General features: G+C 34.6%; 3 long non-coding RNA genes across 12 annotated transcripts; 2 read left to right on the forward strand and 1 right to left on the reverse strand.

The window, feature by feature from the left end:
- On the forward strand, positions 290-10,174 carry LOC107609177. 10 transcript variants are annotated; one of them, XR_002351531.1, is made up of 11 exons: positions 290-479; positions 581-1,610; positions 1,784-1,984; positions 2,254-2,596; positions 2,724-3,619; positions 3,718-3,996; positions 4,087-4,202; positions 4,312-4,378; positions 4,636-4,862; positions 9,764-9,871; positions 9,977-10,174. It is a non-coding gene; the product is annotated as an uncharacterized LOC107609177 (long non-coding RNA). The 10 variants fall into 10 exon arrangements; XR_001613090.2 differs by having other exon boundaries at positions 291-479; positions 4,087-4,169; XR_002351530.1 differs by having other exon boundaries at positions 291-479; positions 2,724-2,923; positions 3,059-3,619; positions 3,718-4,169.
- LOC110265196 lies at positions 5,071-8,428 on the reverse strand. Its single transcript, XR_002351537.1, has 3 exons — positions 8,003-8,428; positions 7,757-7,903; positions 5,071-5,211 (listed from the first exon to the last, which is right to left on the reverse strand). It is a non-coding gene; the product is annotated as an uncharacterized LOC110265196 (long non-coding RNA).
- On the forward strand, positions 6,545-7,257 carry LOC110265197. Its single transcript, XR_002351538.1, has 2 exons — positions 6,545-6,963; positions 7,000-7,257. It is a non-coding gene; the product is annotated as an uncharacterized LOC110265197 (long non-coding RNA).

Below are 17,766 nucleotides of genomic sequence, written 5' to 3' on the forward strand. Positions count from 1 at the left end.
TAACCTGAATACCTCAAAGTCCTGTTACAAAATAATACTTTAATAAAATTATCAATATAATGAAGGAAACAGGTCTACAATTAATTAGTGATCAGTAGTTATTCTTGTTCTTCAAGTATACTGAGTCTAAAAAGCCAAAGTCATATCTTCAAGTATATCTTTTATTTACAGAAAAGGAATCTATGGACTAGTTAGTGCATTCAAAATGTTCCCTCAATCATAGTGCAACAACAATGAATGCAAGCATGAATTGAGTTAATTAGCTAAATAATCAGCAATTCAGTATAAAAAAAGCCACAACACTTACTACCTGGCATTTGATGGTGACATTTTGCACCCTTGATGTGGCTCAACGCTTGAATCTATTTGTGAGCAAATCCATTGACATGAAGACGGTCATGCTCTTTGGCATTCTAAATGGCATCTCCATTGGATTTCTCAATTTGAGCCTTGGCTTCAATTCCATTGGATTCTACCAGGTTAATTAATTTAATTATTTCAATATATTAATTAATACCATAAGTCAATAATAATATTAAGTTAAAAGTCATAAACACTAAAATATGATAATGTGTTGCAGATGACAACACTGACAATAATACCATTCACAGTGCTACTAGAAACTGTTTTCCTAAAGAAACAATTCAGGTATTAAAAACTGATAGTAAAAAATAATTGAATTTGGAAATTAAAGGGCAATTAATGCTTAATTTACTTACTGCAAAACCTTATGATAACATTGTGCAGCCAGAAAATAAAGTTCTCTCTATTCCTATTACTTGTTAGAGTTGGGATTGCTTCATACCAGATTATGTCACAACGGTTTCTTGAAATTGATGCGGGACGCTACAACAAATCCAGCTAAGCTATTAACACAAAACAATTACATGTCTTGAAATAATGTTTAAAAAAATTATCTAAGATGAAATGAAGTGAAATGAAATAATTGCATCTCACTTTTTCTTCTCATGCTGATCCTTGACAAGAAGTGCAGAACCAAAAGCACCTTTTTCAATTTGCTCAAGTATTTTGTACTGCTTGATGAACGGACTCTTGACGGTTTAGAATTTCACTAATGAAATCTCGTTGTAAGTATAGTTTCTAAACCAACAAATAATCCTTTCATATAAAAGATTGTTTGTCACAAGTACACTACAAGAAAAAAGATTTTTACCGACAAATTTTTAGCGGCAATAATATTATTGCCGTAAATTCTCTTCTCAAAACCAATTTTTAGTGGCAATTATATATTTGCCATTAAAACTACAGATTATAATGGCTATTTCAACTATTGCCACTAAAAAAAAAGCTAAAATTTTAAAAATAAAATAACCTAAATCGTAAAATGCAAAATCAACTCTCCGTGCCTCGCCACTCTTTCTCACACAAACAACTCTCTTAGTGCCTTATTCTCTCTGAGAAATGATAACCATACACCAATCTTCTTCTTCTCGCTCTTGCTCTCGCTCTCACATCTGCATCATTTCATGTTCTTCATCCATCAAATCTCTTTCTAGTATTCATCTCAATCTTAATCGTCCTCTGATTCCTTTTCTCAGACAAGCCTGTGTTGATTTCGATTGAAATCTCAATCGCGCTCTAGTAATTAGGTATAAGTTCCTTAATTCTCTCTCAATTCTGATTATTGTGCTCCCAATTCGTGTTCTACTGCATCCTTTTCCCGTATCTCTTATCAATTTTTTGGTTTATGTGAGTTAACTTTTCTCCCACATTGGATTCTACTATTCTTAGTTTTGATCCCTATCACATGCACTTATTGCAGGTTGAACTCGTCATTTAGAAAAATAGCAGCGGTGGTGGAGGAGAATGGGAATCATGGCGGTAGAGGGAATAAGAATTTGAGCTTGAGTGGCGGTGTCAATGGTGGATATCAGAAAGGAAAGAAGAAAGAGATGCCGGTGAAGAATCTCATGGCCGAGAGTCGGTGTAGGAAGAAGCTTAATGATAGGTTGTACATGCCTAGGTCTGTTGTGCCAAAGATTAGCATGATTTGTGATTTGTGAAGCCTTTTGATATTTGGACTATTGAGTGAGAACAATAGTTATAATTGTTGATTTGTTGAAGTGTTATATCAATTAGCTGATGTCAATGCCTTGGTGTCTTGTTAAATTACTGGTGACATAGATGCTCATGACAAGTTCTAGCTCAGATTATGCTGTTAATTAGTTAATGCATTCTTTTGATGTGTTAAGGATTTAGGGATTACATTCTAATGTATTTCATTGTTTATAGATGGATAGGGCTTCGATACTTGAGGATGCAATCGACTACTTGAGGGAGTTACTGCAGCGGATTAATGATCTTCACAATGAATAGGAGGCAACTCCACCTGGTTCTTCGCTACAATTTTCCACCACAAGCCTTCAACCTTTGACACCCACACCTGCAATTATTATTGTTTGACCGCAAACTTTCCCAGCAAATTGTATTCAAAGGATAATTCTGGTTCTGGTAGATCGAACATCAAAAATAACAGACCCCTGCTCTTTTCAGCCTTTGGTTTATGATTTTCAACCAAAAGACCCTGAAGATCCATATGATGCACTAGCAGTTCTATCTGGTAGATCAGTGTCAGGTCAGATTTTTACAACTTTATATTTGATTGTTCTTTATTTCATCACATGTTAATGTTATCATACAAGATTGTGATCAGTGTTGAACATAAACTATCACAATATAAAGAGTCTTATCCATACTCTTAGGAGCTGTCCTGGTGAGGAAGCTGAAAAAATTGCCAAGAAGCAAATGTCGGCTAGTTGGATATTCAAAAGAAGATGCTGAAAAAGTAGCAACTGAATTCAACAAAACATGGGAAACAAGTTTGAGAGTTGGTGTTAATGATTGCCATCACTATACCAACGCTAACACTACATATCTTTCCAGAAGTAGTTCATTTAGATAAGTTAAACATCATTATTTAATCTTGTCTTATTTTTTTCTATTAAGGTGAAAGAACGTATAAGAAAATATTTGTTGAATTGATTTTATGTAGAGTTGAATAATTAATTTGACCATGAAGTATATAATATTTTGGTAGGTTTAGTGACGTAACTGACCGGGGAAAAATATGTGCTAAAATGTTTGAAGAACATCGTCACTTAAATTGGCACGGTTAAGGAGGTGCATCAGTTGGGCTTGGGTGTATTAATTAAGCATGTGCTTTGAACATTGAAAACTCAAAAGTCTGAAAGGAATGAAGCTGATAGCGCTTGCCATAATTAATATCTTGGGAATGTCACTAATTAAGTTCAGTCAAAGAGAAGCAATTATGGTTATAAGCAATGGCTCTAAGCTTAGACAACATTTACTATAATACCAACACTAACACCAGCTTAAACATAATTAGAATATCTCTCATGAAGAATTTATCACCCCCAAGACAGCTTCATTGAAGATGATTCATAAGAAACCTTTTCAGTTCACAAGTCACTAGTGGTTTCAGATTTTGGAAGTGAGGAATCAGAAGTAGTAGTAGTAGAAGTAGAAGAAGAAGAAGAAGAATTGTTTCCAGGAAGAGATGCTGATTCTGTTCCAGATTCTGTCCCAATTGAGATAGTGACAAAAAGTGACATATTAGATAGAGACAAAAACTCTGATGGTAACATCTCACGTCATAGCTATAAGACTATATAGTTTAATTTGTTACATCATTATTATTCACATGCACAACATAGTTCTTGATTCTACTTTATGCAGAAGATGATGAGGTTGGTGTTGGACTTGTGAAGAATAAGAAGGTGCAAGATTCAAACAAGATCACAAGGGATGATGATGAGAGATTTTTCTATGTGCATGCTGGTCATACTATTACACAATTGGACAGTACTAATAATAAGAACCTTATTGTTGAGGAAAAGGATCATAATAATAAATATGATGAGGCAATATTTGGAGATTCTTACACATGAGCCTGTTGCTCAATTTGGTGTTATCTTTTTGCTTTTTGCATTGGGATTAGAATTTTCAACAACAAAGGTTGACTTGTATACTTATATATTCAGTTAGTTTATACTCATAATTTTAGCTCACCATATTTTTTATGAACCTGTCTATTTATGTTTATAGCTTCGAGTTGTTCAAGCGGTCGCAATTCTTGGCAGTCTACTTCAAATTTTCTTATTTATGTGCTTGTGTGAATAACAGCTACGGTATGTTTGATATTTTCACAATACTATTCAAAGGTGATTTGATTCTAATTAAATACACAAACTAAATTTTGGATTTGGGTCCATTTGCTAATATATAGTTGAAATTGTTTTGTAAATGAATTCACTTAAATCTTTCTTGCAGCTATGTGGTGGTAAATCATCTGAAGGAATATTTGTTGGTGCATTTCTTTCTGTCTTCGACAGCAATGGTAATTTCTTGAACACATTATTTCTACTTGTGTTAAATTGTCAAGGAGAAATTTATGTGGTATGACCTGGTGATTGGACTAGTGTAGTATAATGAAGTTACTTATTTAATAAATTTTGAAGAATTTAAGCTTTATTTATCACTTTAATTTTTATGGTATTATTCTCCCTGAAGTAACACCAAGACTTCTCTTCAGATATTTTATTTCTGCATTAAAGTACTGCTACTTAACACTTTTATTTCTTATTTGACACATAGATCTTGAAATTCTTGATGGAAAGGAATAATTTAACATTAGAAGAAAGTGGAAATTAGGACTGTCCAAATCAAAATTGTATTATATGAGCATACAACCCCCTCAATCTCAATCTTGATTTCATCAAGAACAAGAACAAGAAGATGGTTTCTGGTTCCTCAATATCTCCAAGGATTAAGGCTGCTACTTGTAACGACCCAACCTCCAGAACGTCATGATCGTACTGAAAGTAAGGCGTTACCAACCTACTTTCCTTTATTAACTATTTTCTATTGAGCCTTTAGTTCGATATCGCGATTTAGTTTTATAGAAAATTCCAGAAAATTTTGTTTTTGTTTTTTAAAAACATATATCAAGATCACCAGATGATAATAATCACAAAATTATTAATAATAATATCTGTCATACAAAAGATTTCAAAAATAAAACTTAGATACAAATCCTATCCCTCAGTACAAAATAAAAATCTTAAGCAATAGGGGCGAGGGAACTCTATGAAAGCAAATTAACTCACACTTAACTCATAAACAAATTCTATAATCGCCCCAGCTTCACACTGTGTCTTTGAACCTGTGTCACTGAAAGGGTGGAAAATTTTGGGGTGAGAACAAACCACACGTTCTCAGTAGGGAATGAGAATGTCGTAAAAGTAATGATTAATATGCAAATAATTAACTCTAGTTTCCAATGTAGTTTTCTTTATCAAACCTTTTCAAAATTTCTTAAGACTTACTTGAAACCGTTTAAATCCCTTTCTTTAAATCATATTACTTAAATAAAGTCTCAACCGCATTAGCAATTCTTCAGCTACAAATAGCATTCCTCAACCATCACAATAACTAAGTACATCAGTAACATAAATAATATACCCAAACCTCACTTCACAAATACCATTCCTCAATACTTCACTAAGTTCAAAGCATCAACAAAATATCTAATCAAACACACAAACAAGTCACTAAGACAAGCAGCACAATCACAAAGAAACAAGAATAGCAACACGATCAAATGCATATGCACAAACAATATGATGCATGTCTGTCCTAAGCAGGCCATGAGCTCACGTGTCGGTTGGCTGCCCGCAATCCCGACATTTACCCAGTCACGAGTAATCCCGATTTTCCGGATACGATTTTCCGTTCCTAAATAAATGCGCATATAATAATAGCTGCTCATCTGAGACAGCCTCTGCTTACTGTAGGAAAATATATATATACTCTGCTCTGCTTTGGGGAAGCGGAAAATAGCTGTAGGTAACTTAGTTTCTCTACAGAAGCTCTGGGTTGCATGAAGCAACTAATATATATTAAATATAACTCTGGGTTGCATCAAGCAACTAATATATATATATATATAAATATAGCTCTGGGTTGCATCAAGCAACTAATATATATATATAAATATCTCTTTATTATATTACTCTTCTCTTTATATCTCTTTACTCTGTTCTGGTTTCTCTTTTCTCTGTATCTCTTTACTTTTCTCTTTATCTCTTTCCTTTATATCTATGTTACTCTTCTTCTCTTTATCTCTTTACTCTACTCTGATTACTCTGTTCTTTGTATTTCTCTATTCTGCTCTGATTTCTCTGCTTAACGTATATATTTAAGGCTTATGTAAATTTTGGTATGAATAGTTAGCCTGTCCCAAGTATAGGTTCATTAAGTCTATACTGAAACAGTTTATCTTTTTATATTATACCTAACCCTAGTCGCAACTCAAGAACTAACTATGTTGCCCTAGTTCATTCACTAATCTCTGTCTATTTTTCTGTCATTAAAATTTTACAGACTTTTCTTTGGTAAATCGAACTCAAAATATTATAATTCCTTTCTTAACTAAATAAAACTCAAGTAATATAATTTTCCAAATTCAAAGCTTCTAAAATAACTTTTTAAATGAAACCTCAGATTTTCATAAAATTTCGGCAGCACCTCCCCTAAAACTCGGACTTAGCCACCCTTACGGGTTCCCTCTTTCTCAACATCTCATCGAACCTTTCTCAACAATTATCACAATAAATCAATCAGAAATTTAACAATCCGCAATAGTTAATAATTCAGCCATAATCCGCAACTTCCATATACTCCATCTACCCAACTTCAATTTGATCAATTCATAAATTATTTTAACCAAAGGATTAATAATTTTGCACTTTCCAAACACCCAAAACACATTATCACCTAACTTAAGCAGAATCTTAGCAATATTGATACCAAAACACATAGTATGTATTATTTACATAATTCCAGTTCTCTTATAATATGTTCACCCAAAAATTCTGCTCCATATAATTCCCAATTATCACAAGTTATCCTTATACTTTTAGAGTTACTGTTCTTATCTTTAAATTTAGATTTCATAAGATAAATTTAATAATCAAGCTTCAATCTGTTAACAGTTCTCAAACTTAATTCTAATTAATCATGAACCAACATTAACAACTACCAAAACCAGTTCCAACCAGTCACAAGTCAATTTCATAGCCATTCCGATACATCAAATAACTAAAAACAACAACAAGCACTTACTCTCCATAACCAGAATACAGCCACATAACTCAACTAATTCAGTATAATCACATAGAATCAGAACTTTTCAACAATCCCATCAAAATAAAAAAATTCAAGATCAAAATCTCAGCCAACTCATCACAAGAAAATCAGTAATTCAAAATACAATTCACAACCAGATTTCAACCAATTCAGCAATATCACATAAGATCAGAATTTCCAACAAATCCACTACCGTTACACTATATCAAATAACCAGCACATCATTCAATTCAATATAAATCCGTCAAAGATCATAATTTCAGTCAGTTTCCAACCATCAAGCAAACCAGCTTATGGCAACCAGCTCAACATAATCAAATAACAGGATTCTCAAGAATTCCAAACAATTAGAAAATCGGTAATAGTTACAGCCTCAAATCAAAATCAATATTACCAGTTTAATCACCGTTCACAACCACATTTAATTCGAATCATCGCAATAGCTAACCATTCTCAAACACATTTCAAGTCATTCTTGTCAATTAAGAAATTCTTAACTATTATTAACCATTTGCACTTATCCAATAACTTTGTAGGCATTCTAAATTAAAAACGTTAAATCCCCTACCTCAAAGTATCGAAATCCATAGAAATTGGGAATGCTGCACTCATGAACAACAACCTTAATAGCAGCCATATCATCTCAAAGTAGTAGCAGCAATAGTTTGGCATCTCCGATCAACGGCAGCAGCATTATTTCTGATCATTCTTCACTCTTGCAGTAGTAACCACGGTGGCAACAAAATAGAGTTCAAATTCAATGGAGTTGGAAATGGAAATGAGTTAAATAGAATTGGAACTACAAATAGCTTACAATAAAATAACGGAGCAGCAACAACAGGATTCAGGGCAGCTCCAGTGACGGTAATGGCTGAGCCAACATAAACAGTAGCAGAAACAGGGGCTGAGCAAAGGACAATGGTTCCAACCTTCGTGAACTCTCTCCCACCGCAGATGGGCTTTCTAACAGCAACGGCTTCTGATCACAGCACAACAACCTGGCGCGGTGAAGATCCTTTCTTCCTCTACTCTGCGTGTATTCCGCGATGTTGGTTATAGTAGCATCCAGCAAACCCTCCTCCAGCGGCGGCTCCTTCGACGGCACCAAGGCACGACGGCGACGGAAGGCCCGACGGTACAACTTCATGCCACTGGGTCGCACTCCTCCTTGCATCACTGATTCGCGTCCTCCTTCCTGAACGTCGTGCGTTCTCTCTCTCCGCTGGTCCTTGACGGCGACGGCTCCAAGGGAGATGACGAGCAAGGACGGCGGTGGCTCCTCGTGGTGGTCGCCCTCCTCTATTCGGTGACGTCAGTGGCGGGACGGGCTTGGTGGGAGGCAGAACGACTTCTGTGCAGCGACGATCGGCGTGGCTTCGACGGTGATGCTCCTCGCGGTTCCACAAACGGCAACGACGAATCCGATCGTGACGGGAGGCGCGACAGCGCGGGCGGAGCTGGACGGTGGCAATGCGACGGTCACGGCAGCGGCGGGGCAGCAGCTCTTCCTTCTCTCTTTCCTATGCTCTTCGTGATCTTTCTCTCTGCGTTTCTTTCTTCTTTTGTGTGTGTGTGGTGTTTAGGAAGAAAGGGGGGTGGAGGCTGCGTTCAAAAGCTGAGGAAAGGGAAACATTAGGGTTAGGGTTTCTAGGATTTAGGAATTAGGGTTTATGATTCAATTTGGGAATTAGGGTTAGAAATTAGGGATTTTATAAAAGAATATAGATAGATATGAATAGATATTTTGATAAAATTGGAGGGTAGAATAATTTTAAAATCAAATGTACTCTATTAAAAATATTTAGGAACATTATTTATCATCATATTGCTAAGTTCAATCAATTCTTTCTAATTTAAAATATAAAATGAACATATTAATCACATTTTTATAAAATATAGTTGAAACTCAATATTAATTATTCAAATTGAATGATATAATTTTCTATTATTTTTCTATCACCGAAACTTTAATTTCAATTTATAAAATAACTAATTATGATAAAAATTGTGCATAAATATTAACTAGCTTAAACATAAAGTATTTATAAAAATTAATCGTTACAATAAAGGTACTTTCTTAATTATTTGGGTAAAGTATATTTTTTGTCCCTGAAGTTTGGAAAAACTTTCAAAAATACCCTTAGGTTTTATTTTGTTTCAATTTTGTCCCAGAAGTTTTCGATTTGCATCAACTATACCCTGGCCACTAATTTTTCAAAAATTGTAAGACCAATGCAACGACAATTTCATAAGAAGAACCTTCCAACAAAGCAAATCAAGCATAATTTTCATACATTTTTGTTGGATTGATCTTAATTTTTTTGAAAATTTAGCTATAGGGGTATATTTGATGCAAATAAAAAATTTTTGGGACAAAATTGAAACAAAATAAAACTTAGGAATATTTTTAAAACTTTTGTCAAACTTCAGGGATAAAAAGTATACTTTACCCTAAATATTTTATTTTATCAATAATAATTTTATCATGTATTTTTAAGATATAAATTAGAAAAATCTTTTAGATTTTAATTTAATTTAATTTAATAATTTTTTATTTTATTTTTGTAAATGAAAGTGGAGAATAGAATAATGAGGATTTAAAGAAGACTGAAGTGACATATGACACCTTTTCCTTCTTATTAAGTCAAGATTGATGATCAGAATTTCCGCGGCCATGCAAAAGGTTTTAAATTTTTCTTTTGGCATATTGAAGTAATTGATTTTTGTATTTTTCGTATTTTTTTAGGAGTTTAATACTTACAGATTACAAATCCTGTTTCTCATGTAGCTCATCCGGATTGGTTGCATAAGAAAGTTTGTGCAAAAGAGGACAAGTTTCGTCAACGAAAATTAGTTGATGTCTTTAACTCATTTAAATACTTATATAGGCATTTTTTGTTGTTTAGATTTGTAACATAATTTATTATTTTTTAAGAAAAATTTGTGTATTACTATTTTGAATTTAATGAAATATATCATTTTGTTGTAATTAATTTTAGTATATTTATATTATACATAATAATAATAATTGTTAGCATAAATAATTGAGATTTTAGAAAAAAAAAGTAGTTTATTGCTTCTAAGAAAATGAGTATAATATAACTAAAAAATGTCTTAAGATTTAGTGGCAATAGTAATGGCAATTAAAAGTAAATAACATTACAATTTTAAAATTATTTTTAGTGGCCATATAAATTGCCGGTAAAATGGGTTTTGGCGGCAATAGTAATAGCTGCTAAAAATGAATAACATTGTAATTTTAGGATTATTTTTTGTGGCCATATAAATTGTCAAAAAAATGGCTGTTAATAGGTATATACTTTTTGTGGCCATTAAAAAGGTCTTTATCGGTAAATGTTATAATTACCGCTAAAACCTTTTAGTGGCAAAGCATAAGACGGCTGATGTCTAATTGCTGGTAAATGTATTAGCGGCTATTTTTATTGCCGCTAAAAGCAAAATAAATGGCCGCTAAAAGTAAATTTTTTTTAGTGGTAACAAACCCCTAAATTTATAAACCGAAGTATTGAACCTCGGGTCGTTCTACCTAGGAATTGCAATAAAGTGTCTTGTTATTGGTTATGAGATATTTTAGGGTTTTTGAGATAAGAGACATAAAATGTAAATGGCAAAGAAAATAAACTAACAACTAACAAGGTCTTGGCAAGGTTTGGTGGTCAAGGATCTCTATCCTAATCACTAACCACAACATGAGAATTGGCAAGGATCAACCCCATTAAGTCATCCCCTAACTAATAAAGGAAAGTTAAATGAGCTATGTCAATCCAAGTCCATAAGTCCTAGTTCTACATTAAATCAATTAGTGAGATCTAGTGTTAATGGCTCCCAATCGTCAATCACTTGGACATTAGTAACTCAAGAGTTCCTAAGTTACCTTCCCAAGCCAAGAGCATAAAATTCTATTCTAAAATCCAACCAAGCATTTCATCAAACACTTGGAAGGCATAAAAAGAAAGCATAATAAAATTGCAAGGAAAGTAAATCTACACTACTCAATTGCAAGGAAAGTAAATCTACACTACTCAATTGCAAGGAATTAAACAACAACAAATCAAATGAACAATAAAACGAACATGAAAACATAAATTGCATTAAAGAGAAATACAACAACAACAAAGCCTTATCCCACTAAGTGGGTCGGCTACATGAATCAAACGACGCCATTGTGCTCTGTCATGTGTCATGTCTACAGAGAGACCATTTACATGTAGATCTCGTTTGACCACTGATGAGCGGATAATTTATATGCTTTTTGGCATTGTTTTTAGTATGTTTTTAGTATGTTTTAGTTAGTTTTTATTATATTTTTATTAGTTTTTAAATAAAAATCACATTTCTGGACTTTACTATGAGTTTGTGTATTTTTCTGTGATTTCAGGTAATTTCTGGATGAAATTGAGGGACTTGAGTAAAAATCTGATTCAGAGGCTGAAGAAGGACTGCAGTCTGCAGATGCTGTTGGATTCTGACATCCCTGCACTCAAAGTGAATTTTATGGAGCTACAGAACCTCAATTGGGGCGCTCTCAATTGCGTTGGAAAGTAGACATCCAGGGCTTTCCAGCAATATATAATAGTTCATACTTTGCCCAAGTTTTGATGACGCAAACTGGCGTTTAACGCCAGCTTTCTACCTTATTCTGGCGTTAAACACCAGAAACAAGTTGCAAAGCAGAGTCAAACGCCAGAAACAAGTTACAAACTGGCGTTTAACTCCAACGAAGACCTCTACACGTGAAAGCTTCAATGCTCAGTCCAAGCACACATCAAGTGGGTCCGGAAGTGGATTTCTGCATCATTTACTTAATTCTGTAACCCTAGTAACTAGTTTAGTATAAATAGAACTTTTTACTATTGTACTAGGGGTCTTTTTCCCTATTTTCGAATTCATATGCCATTTGGGGAGGCTGGCCATTCGGCCATGCCTAGACCTTGTTCTTATGTATTTTCAACGGTGGTGTTTCTACACACCATAGATTAAGGTGTGGAGCTCTGCTGTTCCTCGAGTATTAATGCAAAGTACTATTGTTCTTCTATTCAATTCATGCTTATTCTTATTCTAAGATATTCATTCGCACACAAGAACATGATGAATGTGATGATTATGTGACACTCATCACCAATCTCACTTATGAACGCATGATTGACAACCACTTCTGTTCTACATGAAAACAAGCTAGAGTGTGTATCTCTTAGATTCCTGGTCCACGACGCATGGTTGCCTTTCCTGACAACAGAGCCTTCCATTCCATGAGATCAGAGTCTTCGTGGTATAAGCTAGAATCAATTGGCAGCATTCTTGAGATCCGAAAAGTCTAAACCTTGTCTGTGGTATTCCGAGTAGGATCTGGGATGGAATTACTGTGACGAGCTTCAAACTCGCGAGTGTTGGGCGTAGTGACAGATGCAAAAGGATCACTGGATCCTATTCCAACATGATCGAGAACCGAAAAATGATTAGCCATGCGGTGACAGCGCATTTGGACCATATTCACTGAGAGGACGGGATGTAGCCATTGACAATGGTGATGTCCAACATACAGCTTGCCATGGAAAGGAGTATGAGTGATTGGATGAAAGCAATAGGAAAGCAGAGGTTCAGAAGGAACAAAAGCATCTCCATATGCTTATCTGAAACTCTCACCAATGAATTGCATAAGTATCTCTATCCTATTTTATTTATATTTTAATTATCTTAAATCCCATAACCATTTGAATCTGCCTGACTGAGATTTGCAAGATGACCATAGCTTGCTTCAAGCCGACAATCTCCGTGGGATCGACCCTTACTCACGTAAGGTTTATTACTTGGATGACCCAGTGCACTTGCTGGTTAGTTGTGCGAAGTTGTGAAAAAGAACTAAGATTATGAACGTGCGTATTAAGTTTTTGGCGCCGTTACCAAGGAATGAACAGTCACGATTTCGTGCACCAAGTTTTTGGCGCCGTTGCCGGGGATTGTTCGAGTTTGGACAACTGACGGTTCATCTTGTTGCTCAGATTAGGTAATTTTATTTTAATTTTAAGCTTTTTGTTTTTATTATTCTTATTTTCAAAAAATTTTCAAAAAAAAAAAATTTAATTATTCTATGTTCTTCAAAATTTTTAAGAATGAATTCTAGAGTTTCATGAGATATGTTGAATCCTGGCTGGCTGTTAAGCCATGTCTAATCTTTTGGACCGAGGTTTCAACTATCCTGAGAAGAGCTTCTTTATCTTTCTCAGCAATTTAGCTGTTGTATGTAATGTTCTGCTGAAGTTTGGCTGGCCATTGGCCATGTCTAGTGTTTTGGACCGGAGCTTTCACTGAAAGCTTGGCTGGCTAGTAAGCCATGTCTAATTTCTGGACCGGAGTTTTAGACTAACATTGCATGAATCCTGGAATTCTCATTAAGAATTTTGAAATCCTTATTTTTATTTTTCAAAATAATTTTCGAAAAATACCAAAAAAATTTACAAAATCATAAAAACCAAAAATATTTTGTGTTTCTTGTTTGAGTCTAGTGTCAAGTTTTAAGTTTGGTGTCCATTGCATATTTGTAATTTTTCTTTTTAATTCTCAAAAATTCATCATATGTTCTTCATGATCTTCAAGTTGTTCTTGATGATCTTCTTTGTTTTGATCTTTGCATTTTCTTGTTGTGCATCTTTTCTTGTTTCTCATATGCATTTTCAATTTGTTAGTGTCTCAACATTAAAAATTTTTAAGTTTGGTGTCTTGCATGTTTTTCTTTTCTTAAAAATTTTCAAAAACATGTTCTTGATGTTCATCTTGACATTCAAAGTGTTCTTGGTGTTCATCTTGACATTCAAAGTGTTCTTGCATATTTTTCTTGTTTTGATTCATAATTTTTATATCTTGTGTCTTTTTTGTGTTTTTCTCTCTCATTAAAAATTCAAAAATAAAAAAAATATCTTTCCCTTATTCTCTCATAAATTTTCGAAAATTTGAGTTGACTTTTTCAAAATTTTTTAAAATTTAGTTGTTTCTTATGAGTCAAGTCAAATTTTCAATTTAAAAATCCTATATTTTCAAAATTTTTTCATTTTTCTTTCATATTTTCGAAAATTCAAATTGATTTTCAAAAATCTTTTTCTTATTTTATTCCTTATTTTTCAAAATCTTTACTAACAATTAATGTGATTGATTCAAAATTTTTTTTTGAGTTTGTTACTTGCCTATTAAGAAAGGTTCAATCTTTAAATTTTAGAATCATATCTTTTAGTATCTTGTTAGTCAAGTAATCAATTTCAATTTTCAAAATCAAATCTTTTTTAATTTTAAATTCAAATCATTTTCAAAATGATTTTCAATCATATCTTTTTCAATTTCAATCATATCTTTTTCAAAATCAATTTCAAAATCTTTTCTAACTTCTCACCCTTTCAAATTTGATTTTCAAATCTTTTTCAATTAACTACTTTAATTTTTGGTTTATTTTTAAAAGTTTTCTATTTCAATCATATCTTTTTCAAAATCACCTAACTGATTTTCTCTCTCTAATTTTCAAGAACTCCTATCCACTTTTTCAAAATTCTTTTTAATTAACTAATTGTTTCAAATTTTAATTTTAATTTCATTTTTCTTTTTAATTTTCGAATTCTAACTAAATTTTAAAATAAAAACAAAAATATTTTTCCTTTTAGTTTAAATTAAATTCGAATTTTCTCCCCCCTCTCTCATCTCCTTCTATTTATTTATTTATCTACTAACATTTCTCTTCTACTCATAATTCGAACTCCATCTTCTTCTCTGTGTTTGAGTTTTTCTCTTCTCCTCCTTCTATTCTTCTCTTCTTATACTCACATAAGAAATCTCTATACTGTGACATAGAGGATTCCATATTTTTTTTTCTGTTCTCTTCTTTTTCATATGAGCAGGAACAAAGGTAAGAACATTCTTGTTGAAGCTGATCCTGAACCTGAAAGGACTCTGAATAGGAAGCTAAGGGAAGCTAAAGCACAACTCTCTGGAGAGGACCTGACAAAAATTTTCGAAAAAGAAGGAGACATGGCCGAACCTAATAACAATGGTGGAGATGCAAGGAAGATGCTTGGTGACTTTATTGCACCCTCTTCTAACTTCTATGGAAGAAGCATCTCACTTCCTGTAATTGGAGCAAACAACTTTGAGCTTAAGCCTCAATTAGTTTCTCTAATGCAACAGAATTGCAAGTTTCATGGACTTCCAATGGAAGATCCTCATCAGTTTTTAGCTGAATTCTTGCAAATCTGTGACACTGTCACGACCAATGGAGTTGATCCCGAGGTCTACAGGCTTATGCTTTTCCCTTTTGCTGTAAGAGACAGAGCTAGAACATGGTTGGATTTACAACCTAAGGATAGCCTGAACTCTTGGGATAAGCTGGTCAGTGCTTTCCTGGCCAAATTCTTTCCACCTCAAAAGATGAGCAAGCTTAGAGTGAAAATCCAAACCTTGAGATAGAAGGAAGGAGAATCCCTCTATGAAGCTTGGGAAAGATATAAGCAACTGATCAAAAGGTGTCCTACTGACATGCTTCCAGAATGGAGCATCATAAGTATATTCTATGATGGTCTGTCTGAGTTGTCAAAAATATCAATGGACCATTCTGCAGGAGGATCCCTTCATGTGAAAACCCCTGCAGAAGCTCAGGAACTCATTGAAATGGTTGCAAATAACCAGTTCATGTACACCTCTGAGAGGAATCATGTGAACAATGGGACGCCTCAAAAGAAGAGAGTTCTTGAAATTGATACTCTGAATGCCATATTGGCTCAGAAGAAAATATTGACTCAGCAAGTCAATATGATTTCTCAGAGTCTGAATGGATTGCAAGCTGCATCCAATAGTAATAAATAAGCATGTTCTGAAGAAGAAGCTTATGATCTTGAGAACCCTTCAATAGCAGAGGTGAATTACATGGGAGAACCCTATGGAAACAGCTATAATCCTTCATGGAGAAATCATCCAAATTTCTCATGGAAGGACCAACAGAAGCCTCAACAAGGCTTCAATAATAATGGTGGAAGAAATAGGTTTAGTAATAGCAAGCCTTTTCCATCATTTTCTCAGCAACAGACAGAGAATTTTGAACAGAGCCATTCTGGCCTGGCAACCATAGTCTCTGATCTATCCAAGACCACACTAAGTTTCATGAATGAAACAAGGTTCTCCATTAGAAATTTAGAGGCACAGGTAGGTCAGCTGAGTAAGAAGATTACTGAAACTCCTCCCAGTACTCTCCCAAGCAATACAGAAGAAAATCCCAAGAGAGAGTGCAAGGCCATAACCTTACTTGGTGTGGCCGAATGCCCAAAAGAGGAGGAGGACGTGAATCCCAATGAGGAAGACCTCATGGGACGTCCTTTCGACAGAAAGGAGTTCCCCTTTGAAGAACCAAAAGAATCTGAGGCTCATACAGAGACCCTAGAGATTCTATTGAACCTCCTTCTGCCATTCATGAGCTCTGATGAATACTCTTTCTCTGAAGAGGATGAAGACATCACTGAAGAGCAAGTTGCTAAATATCTAGGAGCAATCATGAAGCTGAATGCCAAGTTAATTGGTACTGAGACTTGGGAGGATGAACCCCCTTGTTCACTAATAAACTGAATGCATTAATGAGGCAGACATTACCTCAGAAGAAACCGGATCCCAGAAAATTCTTCATACCTTGTACCATAGGCACCATGACCTTTGAAAAGGCTCTATGTTGGGGTCAGGGATAAACCTCATGCCCCTCTCTGTAATGGAGAAACTGGGAATCTTTGAGGTACAAGCTGCAAGAATCTCACTAGAGATGGCAGACAAATCCATAAAACAGGCTTATGGACTAGTAGAGGACGTGCTAGTGAAGGTTGAAAGCCTTTACATCCCTGCTGATTTCATAATCCTAGACACTGGGAAGGATGAGCATGAATCCATCATCTTTAGCAGACCCTTCCTGGCCATAGCAAAAGCTGTGATTGATGTTGATAGAGGAGAGTTGGTCTTTCAGTTGAAAGAGGACTACCTTGTATTTAAGACTCAAGGTTCTCCTTCTGTAACCATGGAGAGGAAGCATGAAAAGCTTCTCTCAATACAGAGTCAAACAAAACCCCCACATTCAAACTCTAAGTTTGGTGTTGAGAGGCCCCAACCCTGGTCTGATTATCTGTGAGGCTCCATGAGAGCTCACTGTCAAGCTATTGGCATTAAAGAAGCACTTATTGGGAGGCAACCCAATGTTATTTAATTATATCTATTTATTTTCCATTGTTATTTTATGCTTTCTTTAGGTTGATGATCATGTGAAGTCACAAAAACAATTGAAAAATAAAAAAGAGAATGAAAAATAGCATTAAAAATAGCTCACCCTGGAGGAAGAGCTTACTAAACGCCAGTAAGAGTAGCAGAATGGGTGTTAAACGCCCAATCTGGCACCATTCTGGGTGTTTAACGCCAGAAACAGGCACCAGACTGGCGTTAAATGCCAGAAACAAGCACCAGACTGGCGTTTAACGCCAGAACAGAGCATGGAATTGGCGTTTAACGCCAAGAATAGGAGACAAGCTGGCGTTAAATGCCAAAAACAAG

Source organism: Arachis ipaensis, chromosome B07, assembly GCF_000816755.2.
Source record: "Arachis ipaensis cultivar K30076 chromosome B07, Araip1.1, whole genome shotgun sequence".
Lineage (NCBI taxonomy): Eukaryota > Viridiplantae > Streptophyta > Magnoliopsida > Fabales > Fabaceae > Arachis > Arachis ipaensis.